Raw genomic sequence first — 21269 nt, forward strand, 5'->3', positions numbered from 1 at the left:
AAAAAAATATCTTTCCCTTTTTCTCTCATCAAATTCGAAAATTTGGATAGACTTTTTCAAAAGTTTCTAAAATCAAATTGTTTCTCATGAGTCAAATCAAATTTTCAATTTGAAAATCTTATCTTTTTCAAAATCTTTTTCAAAAATCAAATCTTTTTCAAATTCTTAGTTATTTTCGAAAATTCCAAAAATATTCTTCAAAAATCTTTTTCTTATTTTTATAACAAATTTTCGAAAATAACATAATCAATTAATGTTTTGTTTCAAAAATTTGAAGTTTGTTACTTGCTTGTTAAGAAAGATTCAAACTTTGAGTTCTAGAATCATATCTTGTGATTTCTTGTGAATCAAGTCATTAATTGTAATTTTAAAAAAATCAAATCTTTTTCAAAACTAATTTCTATCATATCTTTTCAAAAATATCTTCTTATCTTATCTTTTTCAAAAAAATATCTTTTCAAAATATCTTTTCTAACTTCCTAACTTCTTATCTTTTCAAAATTTGTTTCAACTAACTAACTAACTTTTTGTTTGTTTCTTATCTTTTTCAAAACTACCTAACTAACTCTCTCTCTCTAATTTTCGAAAATATCTTCCCCCTTTTTCAAAATTTCTTTTTAATTAACTAATTATTTTTATTTTTTATTTTTTATTTTTATTTCAAAAAAATTTTCGAAAAATACTAACAAATTTTCAAAAACCAATTTTCAAAAATCACTAACTCCTTTTTAAAATAATTTTTGAAAATTATACCTCCCCCATCCTATTCTATTTATTCATTCATATCCTAACATCTCATCTCACATCTCTAGCCTCCTCACAGTTTTGTTTCTTCCATTATATTACATTCTTTGTCTCCCCCTCTTCTTCTACTCACACAGGGATCCCTATACTGTGGTATAAAGGATCTCTATTATTATTATCATTTTTCTGGCCATTCTTCCTTGTCATATGAGCAGGAGCAAGGATAAGAACATTCTTGTGGAAGCAGATCCAGAACCTGAAAGGACTCTGAAGAGAAAATTAAGAGAAGCTAAAATACAACAATCCAGAGATAACCTTTCAGAAATTTTCGAACAGGCAGAGGAGATGGCAGCCGAAAATAATAATAATGCAAGGAGGATGCTTGGTGACTTTACTGCACCTAATTCTAATTTACATGGAAGAAGCATCTCCATTCCTGCCATTGGAGCAAACAACTTTGAGCTGAAAACTCAATTAGTTTCTCTGATGCAGCAGAACTGCAAGTTTCATGGACTTCCATCTGAAGATCCTTTTCAGTTCTTAACTGAATTCTTGCAGATATGTGATACTGTTAAGACTAATGGAGTAGATCCTGAAGTCTACAGGCTCATGCTTTTTCCTTTTGCTGTAAGAGACAGAGCTAGATTATGGTTGGATTCTCAACCTAAAGACAGCCTGAACTCTTGGGATAAGCTGGTCACGGCTTTCTTAGCCAAGTACTTTCCTCCTCAAAAGCTGAGCAAGCTTAGAGCTGATGTTCAAACCTTCAGACAGAAAAAAGGTGAATCTCTCTATGAAGCTTGGGAAAGATACAAACAGTTGACCAAAAAGTGTCCTTCTGACATGCTTTCAGAATGGACCATCCTGGATATATTCTATGATGGTTTATCTGAGCTATCAAAGATGTCATTGGACACTTCTGCAGGTGGATCCATTCACCTAAAGAAAACGCCTGCAGAAGCTCAAGAACTCATTGACATGGTTGCTAATAACCAGTTCATGTACACTTCTGAAAGGAATCTTGTAATCAATGGGACGCCTATGAAGAAGGGAGTTCTTGAGGTTGATACTCTGAATGCCATATTGGCTCAGAACAAAATATTGACTCAGCAAGTCAATATGATTTCTCAGAGTCTGCATGGAATGCAAGCTGCATCCAACAGTACTCAAGAGGCATCTTCTGAAGAGGAAGCCTATGATCCTGAGAACCCTGCAATAGCAGAGGTAAATTACTTAGGTGAACCTTATGGAAACACCTATAACTCAACATGGAGAAATCATCCAAATTTCTCATGGAAGGATCAAAAGCCCCAACAAGGCTTTAACAATGGTGGAAGAAACAGGTTTAGCAATAGCAAGCCTTTTCCATCATCAACTCAGCAACAGACAGAGAACTCTGAACAAAATGCTTCTAATTTAGCAAATCTAGTCTCTGATCTATCTAAGGCCACTGTAAGTTTCATGAATGAAACAAGGTCTTCCATTAGAAATTTGGAAGCACAAGTGGGCCAGCTGAGTAAAAGGATCACTGAAATCCCTCCTAGTACTCTCCCAAGCAATACAGAAGAGAACCCAAAAGAAGAGTGCAAGGCCATTGACATAAGCGCCATGGCCGAACCTGTAAGGAGAGGAGAGGACGTGAATCCCAAGGAGGAAGACCTCCTGGGACGTCCAGTGATCAATAAGGAGCTTCCCTCTGAGGAACCAAAGGACTCTGAGGCTCATCTAGAGACCATAGAGATTCCATTGAACCTCCTTATGCCCTTCATGAGCTCTGATGAGTATTCCTCTTCTGAAGAGAATGAGGATGTTACTGAAGAGCAAACTGCCAAGTTTCTTGGTGCAATCATGAAGCTGAATGCCAAATTGTTTGGCATTGATGCTTGGGAAGTTGAACCTCCCTTGTTCATCAATGAACTAAGTGATCTGGATCAACTGACATTGCCTCAGAAGAGACAGGATCCTGGAAAGTTCATAATACCCTGTACCATAGGCACCATGATCTTTAAGGCTCTGTGTGACCTTGGTTCAGGAATAAACCTCATGCCCCTCTCTGTAATAGAGAAACTGGGAATCTATGGGGTGCAAGCTGCTAAAATCTCACTAGAGATGGCAGACAGCTCAAGAAGACAGGCTTATGGACAAGTAGAAGATGTATTAGTAAAGGTTGAGGGCCTTTACATACCTACTGATTTCATAGTCCTGGATACTGGAAAGGAAGAGGATGAATCCATCATCCTAGGAAGACCTTTCCTGGCCACAGCAAGAGCTGTGATTGATGTTGACAGAGGTGAAATAGTCCTTCAATGGAATGAGAACTCCCTTGTATTCAAAACTCCAGGATCTCCCTCTGCAACCATGGAGAGGAAGCTTGAAAAGCTTCTCTCAAAGCAGAGTCAACCAGAGCCCCCACAGTCAAACTCTAAGTTTGGTGTTGGGAGGCCACAACCAAACTCTAATTTTGGTGTTGAACTCCCATATCCAAACTCTAAGTTTGGTGTTGGAGAGTTTCAACAAAGCTCTGCACATCTGTGAGGCTCCATGAGAGCCCACTATCAAGCTATTGACATTAAAGAAGCGCTTGTTGGGAGGCAACCCAATGTTTATCTAATTCTTATTTTTATTGTTTTTCATGTTTTCTTAGGTTCATGATCATGTGGAGTCACAAAATAAATATAAAAATTGAAAACGGAATCAAAAACAGTAGAAGAAAAATTACACCCTGGAGGAGCATCTGTCTGGCGTTCAGCGCCAGAACAGAGCATGGTTCTGGCGCTGAACGCCCAAAATGGGCAGCTTCTGGGCGCTGAACGCCAGAATAGGCATGGTTCTGGCGTTCAACGCCAGAAATAGCACACAGATGGGCGTTGAACGCCCAAAATGGCCACCAACCTGGCGCTGAACGCCCAGAGTTGGGTACAAAGGCATTTTTACATGCCTAATGGTGCAGGGATGTAAATGCCTTGACACCTCAGGATCTGTGGACCCCACAGGATCATCTTAGGATCTGTGGACCCCACAGGATCCACTCAGGATCTGTGGACCCCACAGGATCCCCACCTACCTCCACTCACTTCTTCTCACCACTCTCTTTCACACAACCCCATAAACACTCTTACCAAAAAAAAAAAAAAACCCTTCACCAATCACCTCAAACTCTCTTCCCCATCACCTCTTCACCACTCACATCCACCCACTCTTCCCAATAAACCTACCTCATAAACTCCACCTACCTTAAAAGTTCAAAACCAATTTCCCACCCAAACCCACCCATATGGCCGAACCTTAACCCCCCCTCCATTCCCTATATAAAGACCTCCATTCTTCACCAAATTCACACAACACACCCCTCTACACTCTCCTTAGCCGAAACCACGTCTCCCTCTCCCTCTCCATCTTCTTCTTCTTCTTCTATTCTTTTGTTTATTGCTCGAGGGCGAGCAATATTCTAAGTTTGGTGTGGTAAAAGCATAGCTTTTTTGTTTTTCCATTACCATTGATGGCACCCAAGACCGGAGAATCCTCTAGAAGAGGGAAAGGGAAGATAAAAGCTTCCACATCCGAGTCATGGGAGATGGAAAGGTTCATCTCCAAAGCCCATCAAGACCACTTCTATGATGTTGTGGCCAAGAAGAAGGTGATCCCTGAGGTCCCTTTTAAACTCAAAAGAAATGAGTATCCGGAGATCCGACATGAAATTTAAAGAAGAGGTTGGGAAGATCTAACAAATCCCATCCAACAAGTCGGCATCCTAATGGTTCAAGAGTTCTATGCCAATGCATGGATCACCAAGAACCATGATCAAAGTAAGAACCCGGATCCAAAGAACTATGTTACAATGGTTCGGGGGAAATACTTGGATTTTAGTCCGGAAAATGTAAGGTTGGCGTTCAACTTGCCATACATGGAAGAGAACGCACGCCCCTACACAAGGAGAGTCAACTTTGATTAAAGGTTGGACCAAGTCCTTATGGACATATGTGTAGAAGGAGCTCAATGGAAGATTGACTCCAAAGGCAAGCCGGTTCAACTAAGAAGATTGGACCTCAAGCCTATAGCTAGAGGATGGTTGGAGTTTATTCAATGCTCAATCATTCCCACTAGCAACCGGTCTGAAGTTACTATAGACCGGGCCATCATGATCCATAGCATTATGATTGGAGAAGAGGTGGAAGTTCATGAGATTATACCTCAAGAACTCTACAAGGTGGCTGACAAATCCTCCACTATGGCAAGGTTAGCCTTTCCTCACCTCATCTGCCACCTATGCAATTCAGCTGGGATTGACATAGAGGGAGATATCCTCATCAAAGAGGACAAGCCCATCACTAAGAAAAAGATGGAGCAAGCAAGAGAGCCCAGTCATGGAGCTCAAGAGGCGCAAGAAGCTCACTTCCATGAGATCCCTGAGATGCCTCAAATGCACTTTCCTCCACAAAATTATTGGGAGCAAATCAACACCTCCCTAGGAGAATTGAGTTCCAATATGGGACAACTAAGGGTGGAACATCAAGAGCACTCCATCATGCTCCATGAAATAAGAGAAGATCAAAGAGCAATGAAGGAGGAGCAACAAAGACAAGGAAGAGACATAGAAGAGCTCAAGGACATCATTGGTTCCTCAAGAAGGAAACGCCACCATCACTAAGGTGGATTCATTCCTTGTTCTTATTTCCTCTGTTTTTCATTTTCTATGTTATGTGCTTATCTATGTTTGTGTCTTCATTACATGATCATTAGTAGTTAGTAACTTTGTCTTAAAGATATGAATGTCCTATGAATCCATCACCTCTCTTAAAAGAAAAATGTTTTAATTCAAAAGAACAAGAAGTACATGAGTTTCGAATTTATCCTTGAACTTAGCTTAATTATATTGATGTGGTGACAATGCTTCTTGTTTTCTGAATGTATGCTTGAACAGTGCATATGTCTTTTGAAGTTGTTGTTTAAGAATGTTACATATGTTGGCTCTTGAAAGAATGATGACTAGGAGACATGTTATTCGATAATCTGAAAAATCATAAAAATGATTCCTGAAGCAAGAAAAAGCAGCAAAGAACAAAGCTTGCAGAAAAAAAAAAAGGGGCGAAAAAAAAATAGAAAAAAAAGAGAAAGAAAAAGAAAAAGCAAGCAGAAAAAGCCAATAAACCTTAAAACCAAAAGGCAAGGGCAAATAAAAAGGATCCCAAGGCTTTGAGCATCAGTGGATAGGAGGGCCTAAAGGAATAAAATCCTGGTCTAAGTGGCTAAACCAAGCTGTCCCTAACCATGTGCTTGTGGCGTGTAGGTGTCAAGTGAAAACTTGAGACTAAGCGGTTAAAGTCAAGGTCCAAAGCAAAAGAAGAGTGTGCTTAAGAACCCTGGACACCTCTAATTGGGGACTTTAGCAAAGCTGAGTCACAATCTGAAAAGGTTCACCCAATTATGTGTCTGTGGCATTTATGTATCCGGTAGTAATACTGGAAAACAAAGTGCTTAGGGCCACGGCCAAGACTCATAAAGAAGCTGTGTTCAAGAATCATCATACTGAACTAGGAGAGTCAATAACACTATTTGAAATCTGAAGTTCCTATAGATGCCAATCATTCTAAACCTCAATGGATAAAGTGAGATGCCAAAACTATTCAAGAGGCAAAAAGCTATAAGTCCCGCTCATTTGATTGAAGCTATGTTTCATTGATAGTTTGGAATTTATAGTATATTATCTTCTTTTTATCCTATTTGATTTTCAGTTGCTTGGGGACAAGCAACAATTTAAGTTTGGTGTTGTGATGAGCGGATAATTTATACGCTTTTTGACACTGTTTTTAGTATGTTTTTAGTAGGATCTAGTTACTTTTAGGGATGTTTTCATTAGTTTTTATGTTAAATTCACATTTCTGGACTTTACTATAAGTTTGTGTGTTTTTCTGTGATTTCAGGTATTTTCTGGCTGAAATTGAGGGACTTGAGCAGAAATCAGATTCAGAGGTTGAAGAAGGACTGCTGATGCTGTTGGATTCTGACCTCCCTGCACTCAAAGTGAATTTTCTGGAGCTACAGAACTCGAAATGGCGCGCTTCCAATTGCGTTGAAAAGTAGACATCCAGGGCTTTCCAGCAATATATAATAGTCCATACTTTGGCCAAGAATTGACGATGTAAACTGGCGTTCAACGCCAGCCTTCTGCCCAAATCTGGCGTCCAGCGCCAGAAAAGGATCCAAAACCAGAGTTGAACGCCCAAACTGGCACAGAAACTGACGTTCAACTCCACAAATGGCCTCTGCACGTGTAACACTCAAGCTCAGCCCAAACACATACCAAGTGGGCCCAGGAAGTGGATTTATGCATCAATTACGTACTCATGTAAACCCTAGTGGCTAGTTTATTATAAATAGGACCTTTTACTAGTCTTTTTGACCATCTTTGGTCTCAGTTTTAATCCTTTGATCATCTTAGGATCTTAGGATCATCTTTGAACGCATTGTTCTTAGACCATAGGGGCTGGCCACACGGCCATGCCTGGACCTTCACTTATGTATTTTCATACGGTAGAGTTTCTACACTCCATAGATTAAGGTGTGGAGCTCTGCTGTTCCTCAAAGATTAATGCAAAGTACTTCTGTTTTCTATTCAATTCTTCTTATTTCGCTTCTAAGATATCCATTCGCACCCAAGAACGTGATGAAGGTGATGATTATGTGTGACGCTCATCATCCTTCTCCCTTATGAACGTGTGCCTGACAACCACTTCCGTTCTACCTTAGATTGAATGAGTGTCTCTTAGATCTCTTAATCGGAATCTTCGTGGCGTAAGCTAGAATGATGGCGGCATTCAAGAGAATCCGGAAGGTCTAAACCTTGTCTGTGGTATTCTGAGTAGGATTCAATGATTGAATGACTGTGACGAGCTTCAAACTCGCGAGTGCTGGGCGTTAGTGACAGACGCAAAAGGAGGGTGAATCCTATTCCAGCATGATCGGGAACCGACAGATGAATAGCCATGCCGTGACAGGGTGCGTGAGCATATTATTCACTGAGAGGAGGGGATGTAGCCACTGACAACGGTGATGCCCTTGCATACAGCCAGCCATGGAAAGGAGTAAGACTGATTGGATGAAGATAGCAGGAAAGCAGAGGTTCAGAGGAACGAAAAGCATCTCCGTTCGCTTATCTGAAATTCCTACCAATGATTTACATAAGTATCTCTATCCCTATTCTATTATTTATTATTCGAAAACACCATTATCAATTTATATCTGCCTAACTGAGATTTGCAAGGTGACCATAGCTTGCTTCATACCAACAATCTCCGTGGGATTCGACCCTTACTCACGTAAGGTATTACTTGGACGACCCAGTGCACTTGCTGGTTAGTTGTATCGAAGTTGTGACAATTATGTATTGAGATCAGAGCACCAAGTTGCTCACGTTGCCGGGGATTGTTTGAGCCTGGACATCACAATTTCGTGCACCAACTGCCAGCTGCAGTTTGCATTCCAATCAGATGCTGGAAGATCATATTGACTTGCTGAGTCAAGATCTTATTCTGAGCCAATATGGCATTCAGAGTTTCAACTTCATGAACTCCTTTCTTCTGAGAGATTCCATGGTTAACAGGATTTCTTTCAGAAGTGTACATGAACTGGTTGTTAGCAACTATCTCAATGAGTTCTCTTGCTTCTGCAGGTGTTTTTTTCAAGTGGAGTGATCCACTTACAGAGCTATCCAATGAAATTTTGGATATCTCAGACAAGCCATCATAAAACACGCTTATGATGGACCATTCTGAGAGCATGTCAGGAGGACATCTTCTAATCAGTTACTTGTATCTTTCCCAAGTTTCATAGAGGGATTCACCTTCTCTTTGTCTGAAGGTTTGAACTTTCACTCTAATTTTGCTCATCCTTTGAGGAGGAAAGAATTTATCCAGAAAAGCATTAACCAGCTTTTGCCAAGAGTCAAGACTCTCTCTTGGTTGGGCATCCAACCATAGCTTAGCTCTATCTCTTACAGCAAAGGGAAAGAGCATCAGCTTGTAGATTTCAGGATTAACTCCATTAATCTTTACAGTATCACAGATCTATAAGAACTCAGCTAAAAACTGGTGTGTATCTTCCTTTGGAAGTCCATGGAACTTGCAGTTCTGCTGCAGAAAAGAGTTTAACTGAGGCTTTAGTTCAAAATTGTTAGCTCCAATGGCAGGTACAGATATACGTACTTCTGCCATAGAAGTCAGAGGTAGGCATGGTGAAGTCATCAAGAACCTTTCTAGGCTCCTCTTGAGGTTCGGCCATGTCTTCCTTTTCTTGTTCAAAACTTTCTGAAAGGTCTCTTCCGAAGTGCTGTGCTTTAGCTTGCTGTAAACGTCTCCTTAGAGTCTTCTCAGGTTCAGGATTAGGAGTCAAGAGGGGTTCTTTATCCCTATTCCTGGTCATAAACAAGAAAAGAAGAAAAGAAAGAAAAGAAGAAAGCTTTTTGTACCAATAGGCAAGAAGCTCCTCCTTAAAGTGAGATGTGAAGAAATAAGAGAGAAATAAAAGTGAAGATGGAAGATGAGAGAGGGATAGAAGTTGAATGATATGAGTAGAGATGAGAAGAAGTATAAATAGAAAAAGTAAATAAGAATTAAAATATTTATATTTTTATTTTATTTAATAATTATTTTCGAAAATTAAGTTAATTAATTTAAAAGGAATTGAAAATTAATTATTGTATTTTCAAAAAAGAGAAGAGAGAAATAGGAGGGAATTTTCAAAAATTAAGAAGAGATGAGAGTTAGTTAGGTAGTTTTGAAAAAAAGGAGAGAGAATAAGGAGAGAGTTTTCGAAAATTAAGAAAGAGATGAGAGTTAGTTAGGAAGTTTTGAAAAAGAGGAGAAAGAAGATTAGATATTAATTAAGAAAATATTTGAATTTTAAAATAAGATAGAAGATAAGAAAAGATTTGAATTTAAAATAAGATGAGAGATAAGATAAGGAAAGATTTGAAATTGAAAATTGAAATTAGAAAAAGATAAGATATGAAATTAAAAAGATTTGAAAAAGATTTTAAAAAATAAGATTTTAAAATTTGATTTTGAAAAAGATTTAATTTTGAAAATTGAAATTTTGAAAAAGATAAGATTTTTAATTTTGAAATTTGAAATTTGATTTCTTAAAATTTGAAAATTGAAAAAGATAAGATTTTTGAAAAAGATGAGATTTTTAATTTTGAAAAGATTTGATTTTTGAAATTTTGAAAACTAAGATAAGATAAGATAAAAATTTGAAATTGAAATCTGAATTTTTAATGCAAATTTTCGAAAATTACTTAAAAGATAAGATAGAAAAGATATTTTTTATTTTTGAATTTAATGATGAAAGAGAAAAACAAGTAAAAGACACAAGACTTAAAATTTTTAGATCTAATGCTCCTTATTTTCGAAAATTTGGAGGGAAACATAAAGGAACACCAAACTTAAAAATTTTAAGATCAAAATACAAAAAAGATGCAAGAACACTTTGAAGACTAACAAGAACATAAAGAACATAAAAAGAACACTAAACTTAAAATTTTTAGAAAACCAAAACACAATTCTCAAAAATTTAAGAAAATAAACAAGAAGACACCAAACTAAAAGAATTGACACAAGAATTAAACAAAGAAACTATTTTTGAAATTTTTTTCAAAGAAGGACTCAAAGAACACAAAAATTTAACTAAGAACAAAATAAAAGACTCAAACTAAGAACAAAGATTAAAAAAGAGAAATAAAAATTTTTAAAAAGCTTAAATTTTTTATTCGAAAAATTTGAAGAAGAAGAAAATAAAAAATAAAGGACTCAATAAGACACACAATGAACAAGACTCAAAGACTCAAACAAAATCAAAGACCAAACAAAGAAAAGAAAAATATTTTTGAAAAAGTTTTTAATAATTTTTTCGAAGAACAGAAGAGGAAGAAAATAAAAATAAAATACTCAAATAAAATAAATATTACCTGATCTAGGGAGCAAGACAATCCGTTAGTTTGTCCAAACTCAACAATTCCCGGCAACGGCGCCAAAAACTTGGTAGCACGAATCCCCACACCTTCGTACTGTTGTACCAGCAAGTGCATTAGGTCGTCCAAGTAATACCTGAGCGAGTCAGGGTCGATTGATAAACCCCAATTTCGTGGTTTATCTTGTGCTTATTTTAGGGAATTTTATCACCTTTTCCCACATTTATTCAATGAAATAGCATGGTTTTGTAATTCTCCCTTGAATTGTGCTTAAGTGTAAAAACATGCTTTTTAGGCCCTTAAATTGGTGATTTTAATTCACTTTAATTCCATCCGATGCCTTGATGTGTTTGTTGAGTGATTTCAGGTTCATAAGGCAAGTATTGGATGGAAGAAATGAGGAGAAAAGCATACAAAGTGGAGAATGCATGAGGAAACAAGAATTGGGAATACATCGATGGGCGCGCACGCGTACAATGCGCGCACGCGCAAAAGTGGTTTTGCATAGAGACGCGCACACGTACATGACGCGTATGCGCGGATGAAGAAACAGCCAATCGACGCGCATGCGCACATGGCGCGTTCGCGCTGATACTCTCACATGACCCACTTAAAGGCAAAACGCTGGGGGCGATTTCTGAGCTGCCCAGGTCCAAATCCAACTTGTTTCTGAGTGTATTTCATGCAGAATTGAAGTCCAAGCAAAAGGGGAGCAATTATTTAGTCAACATGAGCCTTTAGTTAGTTTTCTAGAGAGAGAAGCTCCATCTTCTCTCTATAATTAGGTTAGGATTAGGTTAAATTGTCTTGGATCTTGAATCAATTACTTGATTTCATCTTGTTTCTTTTACAATTTCTCAATTCTACATCTTGATTTCCTTAGTTGTAATGTTAATTTCTCATTTTGCTCTCTTGTATGTTGATGAACATTGTTAGATTTAATTTCCTTTTTATGCGATTTCATGTTTTTATGTTTCTTTTATGTTGATCTTGCTTGCTATTATTGATTTCTCGCTTATGATAGTTATGGGTCTCCTTAATTTTAGTATTTTGTGATGTTTACTTTTATTGCACATTAGGTATTTGATATAATGCTTCCTATAGTTTTTGAGTAGTTCTCTTGACCCTTGGCCTAGGCTAAGGGGATTGAGTGATCTTGAGTCTTTGGGCTTCATTGAATTGGTAATTCTAGAACCCTTGGAGATCAATTTGATAACCATTGACTCTAGCCTACTACTAAGTTAATTGGTAGCCAGGTTGGGACTTATGGATTGATGTTGATCAAGCCATTTGACGTACTCCAAGCCTAGGAGTAGACATTACGTACTTAAGGCTTTAGTGAGTAGACCTAATGAGCTCGGTTCCTCATAATTATCAATATTTGAATTGTTGACAAGGATAGTGATCTCAATTACCTAAGTCTTAGCCAAGAGTCCTTTATCATGCTTCCTTAAATTACTTGCTTGATTTATGCGTCTTGTCATTTAAATTCTTGCTCATATAATTTCTTGCCCTCTTATCAATCAAACCCCCTTTCATTCTCATAGCCAATAATTGACCACTTCATTACAATCCTCGTGAGACGACCCGGAGTCTATATACTTTGGTTAATTCTTATTTGGGGTTTGTTCTTTGTGACAACCAAAATTTTTGCATGTGAGGATTCTTTGTTGGTGTAGAACTATACTTGCAACGAGAATTCATTCAAGTGAAGAAATTCTATATCAATAAAAGTTCACACATCAAAATGGCGCTGTTGCCGGGGATAGCAATGGTGCTATGTTATTGGCTATTGTATATATTGTGAATAGCTTGATTTTTGGCTTGTTTGTTAGTTTTTGCTAGTTGTAGGATTTTGCTCTTTTTGCTTCTTATTAGTATTTGTTTTTTTTTTCTCTTGACACTATGAATTCTCATCCTTGTGGTTATGAGTTTGGTTCAAATTATGTTGTAGGAAATGGAGTTACAATGAGGATGTGTATCAAGGACGGAACAATCAAAGATGGGAGAAGCCTCAAGGAATTAATCAACCATCTTGGCAACAACAACCTTCGGATTCTTATGGGTATAATCCTAATCCTAATGCATACCAATCTAATGTATGTGATGACCCTTATTGTGATTGTCAACAACCACCACTATATGCCTATGAACCACCTCCGCAACATAATTTTGAATCACTTTACTCACAAGCCTTCTACCACCATTTACCTCTATATGACCCCAACCCATACCCACCATACCAACCACCATATAAACCGCATCTAGAACCATCACCTTTCCAATACCAATACTCCCATGGACCACAAAGTCCACACACACCACCTCAAGGATTTCACCAGTATGAACCACCTTCCAATTATAACAACCTTCCCTCAAACAATAAACCTTCTCTTCCACCATCACCTTCCGATGAAGCCCCCATGTTGGAATTGAGAGATCTTGAATCTCATGTCTTAAGGCGACAAGAGGAGGATGAAAAGAAGTTTGCGGAGTTAAGAGCAAAAATGGCTATCATGGTAGAAGCCATTGGTAACATGGTCTCATCTCGCCTAAGCCTATGCGATCAAGGCGCTCCCATTGTTGAATGTGGAGAAGCAATCAAAGAGCTTGGCGATGGAGTGAACTTGAAGCTCCATGGTGAAGAGGAGGAGTTAAAATAAGAAGTACAACAAGAGGATGAGGTAGAAATTAGTGAACAAAAAGAAGTGGTGGTTGGATGTTTAGGATATGTTGATCACATAAAGGAATCTCAAGTTGAAGAGTCCTCTTCCACGAAGTTTAGAATAGATGTTAAAGAGGAGAGTGATGTTGAGGAAGTGGATAGAGAGTCGGAGGAAATTGATCAAGAAGTGGATTCCATCATTAGTGATTTTTTGTCCACATTGATCAATCCCCTTGATAATCTTGTTGAGCTTTCTTCCAGTGAATTAGAAAGCAATGTTGAGGAGGACGTGCAACCTCCAAGGCATATTGTGAATGAAGAATTGGAAGAAGTGTCCCAAGCAACAAGCCCCCCTATATATGATGATTCTGCATCAACATATGACCCTTTCGAGCTTGAAGAGTCCTTCCCCAATATGCTTAGAATTGATGACGAGGTATACTTCACTAGACCTCCTATCTATGATGAGAGTGATGGGGAAGGGATAGAAGAAATTAGTGGAGAAGAAGGTGAACTTGAGGAAGCTTGGTGAGAGATAAAGCTTGAAGAACCTTGCCAAGTGGTGGGAACCTCTAGAAGAGGATGGACGGGAGTGGATCGTGCTTTGTCAAGATCATTAGGAACTCTTCCACCTAGGTTATCATCCAATCTTTCATTTGAGTGGGTAAAACTTCTAACTCTTAGCTTTATTATCCCACTTGAGTATGGTTTGCTTGAGACGGATGGCCAACTTAGGGTGCTTTATGGAATTAAGCGAAAGAGGAGGATGTTTAGTGGTTGGCGTTGTAAATCTAGACTCATTATGGTTGGAAGCTCAAAATTGAAGAGCATGGATTAGTGTCGTGCTCAATTAAATGGGTTTAGGAGGGCAGTTTGGTGCTTTCACGAGAATTCAGCTTTCTTGTCACCCGGACAGAATCAAGGCGATCAACTAGAAGATGGGTGCGAAGATAAGATATGGGATCCTGGATCACACCATAAAAACCAATTTTGGGAGCCCATATCTTGGAAAGAACCTCACCAAAGCTTGGTGAAAATGGTTGGAACTTCTGACAACCAATTGAAAGACAAGCACTCTTGGAGGTTCAAGGATGAATACCGGCATAAACCACCTTGACAAGGAACCTTCCAAATGTCCAACTTAAGGACTTAAACCAAAAGTGCTTGGTGGGAGACACCCCACCATGGTAAACTCTTTTCATTCTCTTATAGATATAATGAATGAATGAATTGGATTCCATTGTATATATTTTCTTTACTTCTTAGTATATTCTGCTTTGCTTGCTAAGGTGTTTATAAATTCTATGCCTTAATTAGGGATGATTCTTTGAATTTGAGTTTTTTCTTGGATTGCAAGTTTCCTCGATTTGTTTAAAAATTCCTAAAAATCCAAAAATGGTTGGTTTTGCATTTTAGTTGGTTTTAGAGTCCTAGAGGAGATTGGGAGGATTATGAGCTCTTCTTGGTGCTTTTGAAAAAAAATTAGAGATGAAGAGCCACGAGCAAGCGCACTGAGTGCGCGCGCGTCGGCTATGCATTTGAGTTTCTGGGCCAAAGACCAGAGAGTTGTGCCACTTTTGGGCCAACTCTGCGTCTCAACTCACGTGGATGCGTGCATGACGCGTCCGTGTCCTTTTGCGTTTTCCTACCCACGCGTTGGCGCACTTGGCGCCTCCGCGTCCCATCATCATTCAACTGAACCACGCGCAAGCGCACAGTGCGTGCGCGCGTCGATGCGTTTTTGCATCAACCAGGCCAAAGACCTGAGAGTTATGCCAACTCTGGGCCACTTTTGTGCCCTTGGCCTAGCTCACCCGCGTGGACGCGCATCGTACGCGTCCGCGCCCATTCCCATATCTCCCATCCATGCGCAGGCGCATATGACGCTCCCGCGCCACTTCCTTATTCTCCCATCCACGCGCGCGTGGATTCAAAATTTCACTTACCCCAGGGACACGAGAGCCCTAGCGCAGTTGCGCACCCCTTCTCCCTCCACCCAACGTCTCTCCCTCTTCTTATCCCTCCATTTCCAACCTTTGAGCTCCTCAACCACCAACCACCCATAACCGCCACTGTCCGGCGAACACCTCGTCACCGCCGGCCGTTGACGAACTGAATTAATTGATGGTTTAGAATTTACAATAAATTCTCATTTCAAGTATAGTTTCTAAACAAAGCAATAATCCTTTCATACAAAAGTTTTGGTTGTCACAAGTAATAAAACCCAATAAAAATAAATAACCGAAGTATTTAAACCTCGGGTCGTCTCTCAAGGAGTTGCAGGACAGTATGATTTATTATTGGTTATGGAAATTGTGCATTTTTAGTTTGGATTTTTGAATTAAGGAACAAGTAATTTAAATGGCGGGAAAAATAAATAAATTAATAATTAATAAAATCTCTTGGCAAAGTATGAGAAATTGAAGTCCTATCCTAGTTATCCTTATCAGATGTGATAAGAATTGGATTCTGCTCCCACTTTAATTAATCCTTGCTAAACAAAGGAAAGTTAAGTGAACAAATTGATTTGATCCTCAGATCTCAGTCAACTCATATGAAAAGACTAGAGTTATTGGAGTACAAATCAATCAGCAAAGAATTCCAATTTCAGTCAACAGCTGAGTTTGATAACTCAGGTGTTGCTAATTACTTAACCAAAGCCAAAAGGAGAAAATAAATCTAAATTGAATTGAAGTCATTCATAAATAAATTAAAGCAAAATCAAATGTGAAATACCTCAAATTATATTAATTAAGAAAATCATAACATGAATGGTTCATAAGCCAAATTAGGAACATTAACAAGTAAAAGCATTGGAATAAATAAAAGTAGAAAATAAATTAAAGGAATATTGAACCTGTGATTGTAGAAGTAATCCTAAAATAAGAGAAATCCTAATCCTAAATTCTAAGAGAGAGGAGAGAACCTCTCTCTCTAAAACTACATCTAATCCTAAAATTATGTATTACTAATTTGTCATACATCTCTCTTTTTTATTCCTCTATTCTCTGGCTTATATTCTGTGTTTCTGGCTTGGATTTGGGCCGAAAAAGGGTACAAAAATTGCCGGGGGCATTTTCTCCAGATTCTTGTACGTGACGTCTATCACGCGTCCGCGTGGGTCACGCGTTCGCGTCATTTGGGAGTTTTCCTTGTCACACGTACGCGTCGGTCACGCGTACGCGTCGGTCACGCGTACGCGTCATTTGCGTTCTGCTCAAGGCACGCGTCCGTGTAATCCGTGCGTTCGCGTCGCTGCATTTTCGCGCTAGGCACGCGTTCGCATCATCCATGCATTCGCGTCGCTGCCTTTTCTTCAAAACTCCATTTTTGTGCTTTCCTTTCATTTTTGTATGTTTCCTTTTTGTCCTTTGAGCCATTCTTGCCCTATGAGATCTGAAACACTTAACACACAAATCACGGCATTGAATGGTAATAAAGGATAATTAAAATTAATATTTTAAAGCATAGGAAACATGTTTTTCACATATATCATAAAATAAGGAAGGAAAAGTAAAACCATGCAATTTACATGAATAAGTGGGTGAAGAATTGATAGGAACACTCAATTTGAGCACAAATTATATCATAAAATATGGGTTTATTGATAAACCACTATTTTATGGTTTATCTTGTGCTCAATTGAGTGGTTTATATCAATTCTTTACCCACTTGTTCATACTATTTGCATGGTTTTACTTTTTCCTTCCTGATTTTATGCTATGATTGAAAACATGCTTCTTTGGCCTTATATTTGCTAATATTAATCATCTCTTATTACCATTAGATGCCTTGATATATGCGTTAAGTGATTTCAGGGATTACATGGCAGGAATGGCTTAGAGGATGGAAAGGAAGCATGCAAAAATGGAAGGAATACAAGAAGTTGAAGAAATTGCAAAGCTGTCAGCCTCACCCTCTTGCACTAAATCGATCATAACTTGAGCTATAGAGGTCCAAATGATGTGGTTCCAGTTGCGTTAGAAAGCTAACGTCTGGAGGCTTCGATTTGATATATAATTTGCCATAGTGGCCGTACATCTAGGCGACACGAACGCGTGCTCCACGCAGACGCGTCGCAGTGACGAAAATCAGCGTGTTTTAATTCGCAACCAGCGAATTCTAGGCTGTTTCTGACCCAGTTCTCGGCCCAGAAAACACAGATTAGAGGCTATAAAGTGGGGAAATGCATCTGAACAATTCATACAACATTCATACACAATTTTAGGTTTTTAGATGTAATTTTCAGAAAGAGAGGCTCTCTCCTCTCTCTTAGGATTTAGGATTTAGGATTTAGATTTTTAGAGTTAGGATTCCTTTCAGTTTATGGTTATTTCTTCAATCACAGGTTCAATATTTATTTAATTTATTTTTTACTTTTATTTATTCTATTACTTTAATTGTCATTTATCTTTTCAATTTGGCTTATGAACCATTCATGTTATGATTTTCTTAATTAATGCAATTTGAGGTATTTTTGCTTCCCCCTTTGCTTTGGTTAAGTAATTGGTAACACTTGAGTTATCAAACTCAGCTGTTGATTGAAAATTGGAAATCTTTGCTGATTGATTTGAATTCCAATAACTCTAGTCTTTTCTTAGGAATTGACTAGGACCTGAGGAAGCAAATTGATTCATCCACTTAACTTACCTTCATAGTTAGAGGTTAATTAAAGTGGGAGCAAAATCTAATTCTCATCAAAGAGGTGGAAATTGTCAAAGAAGAGCACAAGGGAATTGAGCTGGAAATCACCTTGCCAAAGTTATTGGAGACCTCTCCCCCAAAGCCATCACCATCCATCCCTTCATTCAAGTGGGTAAATCTCTCATCTCTAACCTTAATTAGCTCACTTGAATATGCTTTGCTTGAGACAAATGGTCAGCTTAGAGCTCTTTGTGGCTATAAGAGCAAGCGGGAGATGGTTAGTGGTAGGAATCGTCATGCAAGATTCAATATGGTGGAAAGCTCAAAGTTTAAATGCAAAGGTTGGTGTAAAGTCCAACTGAATGGGTCTAGGAAGCTGTTTGGATGCCTTAGTGAGAATTCAGATTGCTTGTCACCTGAATAGAATCATCATGATCCACTTAAAGACGGGTGTAGAAACAAGATTTGGGATCCGGGAATATATGAGGATCGACTTTGGGAGCTCAAAGTTTGTGAAGAACTCCATCAAAGCTTGAAGAATCTACCTAGTATTGATAAAGCTTATTGGAAGTCCAAGCATTGGTCGAAGTTTAGGGTACTAAAAGTGCTAGGTGGGAGACAACCCACCATGGTATATTCTTTCCTTTTTATTCTTAGTTTATTTTATTTTAATTTTATTAGTGTCGTTCATAATGTTTGCATTAGCATTTACATACTGCATTCTGCATTTTGCATAATTAAAAAAAACACAAACACGCGACGCGGCAGCGTCGCTGACGCGTCCGCGTCACATGTGCGTTATGAAGAAAAGAAAGTTGAACAGAAAGCCACACGAAAGCATGGCTAGAGGCGTGCCTTAGGCACAAACGTGCCTCACGCGTCCGCGTCACCCACACGAACGCATGACCCTGCAAAATTGACGTAAAGAGGTGTTTGGCAGTAAGTTATGATGGAGCTGGCTGAACTCGTGCTAGAAGCACAAGCCCTCCCACACGAACGCGTGCCCCATGAGTCTGCGTCAATATTCAAATAGAGACCATTCACGCGTGCACGTCACCCACGCGCACGCGTCACCCAAAAAAATTGGCAATATGCGAACAAAACAGAAAGTTATGCGAACGCGAGGCTGCTCTCGCGCCAGTAGCACAATTCATTTCACGCGAACGTGTGACCCACGCATCCGCGTCACTTGAAAATAGCGCCAACCACGCGAACGCGTGCCCCACGCGTCCGCGTCGCCTGCGCCGCACAACTTATCCAGATCAGCACCAACTAACTTATCTTTTCTTCCCCAATCCTAATTTTTCCCTCCCCCTTCTTATTTCTTTCTTCTTCCTTCTCATTTTTCTTTCCTCATTACATTTACATTCTTTCATCCATTGCCTTTTAATTTTGTGCATATTTTTATTTTTATTTTATTTTCTAAATTTATTATTTTTCCATTGGTGTTAAATTTTCTTTTTCAACTGTTGTATCTTTTCTGGTATTATTTTGGTGCTTATTGACTTGTTTCACACTGTTGGATGATATTAATTATCTGTCAATGCCAATCTTTTATGATACCTGTATTCCTTTTGCATCGACATGAATTTATATTGTCTTTCATTATCTACTGTCTCTTCCCCTTGGTTACAATTTTTGCACTCTTGATTTGCCATGTGCTTCTATTGTTTTCTCACTTTCATGTTGTAGCTACCATGTAATTGAGACCCTTATTATTTGGCATTAAACACCCATATTTTTTTTGTTTCCATCTTTGTTTCTGGGTTACTTTTTTTTTCCTCTACTTTCAGGCTGGCCACCGAGAAAGAGAAAGGGAAAGCTTCTAAATGGGGAGACAAACAAGTCCATAAGCACAATCTTTAGAGAAAAGCATTAGTTGAAGCAACCCTTCCACTTACACATCTTAGCATGCACCGAGGACGGTGCAATCTTTAAGTGTGGGGAGGTCGATACCAATCTCCATGGGTTAGTTACTCTTCTATCTCAACACCAATATTTTATTTTCTTTGTTTGTTCATTGTTGCATTTGCATATTTGATTGCATGTTTGTTTGATTTTATGCATTTAGTTACTACTTGGTTGAAGTAATATTTTCTTTTTCAAGAAATTTTTATAGTATTTCACTAATTTAAATTGAAAAATTTTTTGTTAAATTTGTTTGAAGTTGTATTTGGAACATAGTTTAAAAAGCTAAGAACACACAACTCGTAAGATTTTGAGCCCAATTACATGGTTACATTATTTAACCATAAATATTTTATTCTTGTGTGTTTTCTTCCCTATGATTGCAATCTTTGCTTTGTTCCATTCTATATGTCCATTATTTAGTGTATTTATATGCTTGCATATGATTGAGGCCATTGTTTGATTTTAGCTCACTTATCCCAAATAAGCCTACCCTTTTATGTCACCGTTGTTAGCCACTTTGAGCCTTTTAATCCCATTTATTCTATATTTTACTACATCACTAGCCTTAAGCAGAAAAACAATTAAATACCCCAATTGAATCTTTGGTTAGCTTAAGATAGAGATTGTGTATCAACTAAGTGTGGGGAAACTATGGGAACATGGGTTAATAAGGGAATGTGTTATGTTTTTACTTTGATAAAATATTGGAAATTTGGGTACCTACTTATGTGAGACTAGAAAAATTAAAAATCCATGTGCATTGATATGTTACGTTTACTTTTATATTTTCAAAAGAAAAAAAAATATATATATATATATATAAATCCAAAAAAAAAAAGAAAAAAAAAGAGAAAAATCCAAAAATATTCAATAAATAAGTAAATAAATAAGGGGACAAAATTACTCCAATATTAAGTTTAATAAAAGATCAATACATATGTGATAAAATTAAAGAAAAATTGATACATGAGTATGTGATGTAAAAGTGGGAATTTTGGGTAGCTAGGCATAAATTAGAATTATATAGAGTATATGTATGTTAGGTGAAAGCTTAGATTAATTAAAGATTCAATTTATAGCTCACTTAGCCATATATATACCATCACCCTTACCTTAGCCCCATTACAACCTTGAAAAGACCTCATAATGTTTGCATTAGTACATTAAATATTTGTTGATTGGTTAGATGAAGAAAAAAGTTTTAGAAAGCATGATTACAGAAGAGTAGAGTGATTAACCCTAGACACTTGAGAGATTAGAGTGATATACACTACCAGTGAGGATTCAATGCTTGATTCTATGTTCCCTGCTTTCATGAGCTATCTTCTTACAAGTTTACTT

The 21269-nt window shown here is 38.0% G+C and overlaps 1 non-coding gene across 1 annotated transcript; it reads right to left on the reverse strand.

The window, feature by feature from the left end:
- Nucleotides 1-1485: 1485 nt before the first annotated feature.
- On the reverse strand, nucleotides 1486-1593 carry LOC148576566 (small nucleolar RNA R71). The gene has a single exon (XR_015903593.1). It is a non-coding gene; the product is annotated as a small nucleolar RNA R71 (small nucleolar RNA).
- Between the last annotated feature and the right edge of the window lie 19676 nt (nucleotides 1594-21269).

The sequence above is a fragment of the Arachis ipaensis genome, chromosome B1 (assembly GCF_059453495.1).
Source record: "Arachis ipaensis isolate K30076 ecotype BB chromosome B1, ASM5945349v1, whole genome shotgun sequence".
Lineage (NCBI taxonomy): Eukaryota > Viridiplantae > Streptophyta > Magnoliopsida > Fabales > Fabaceae > Arachis > Arachis ipaensis.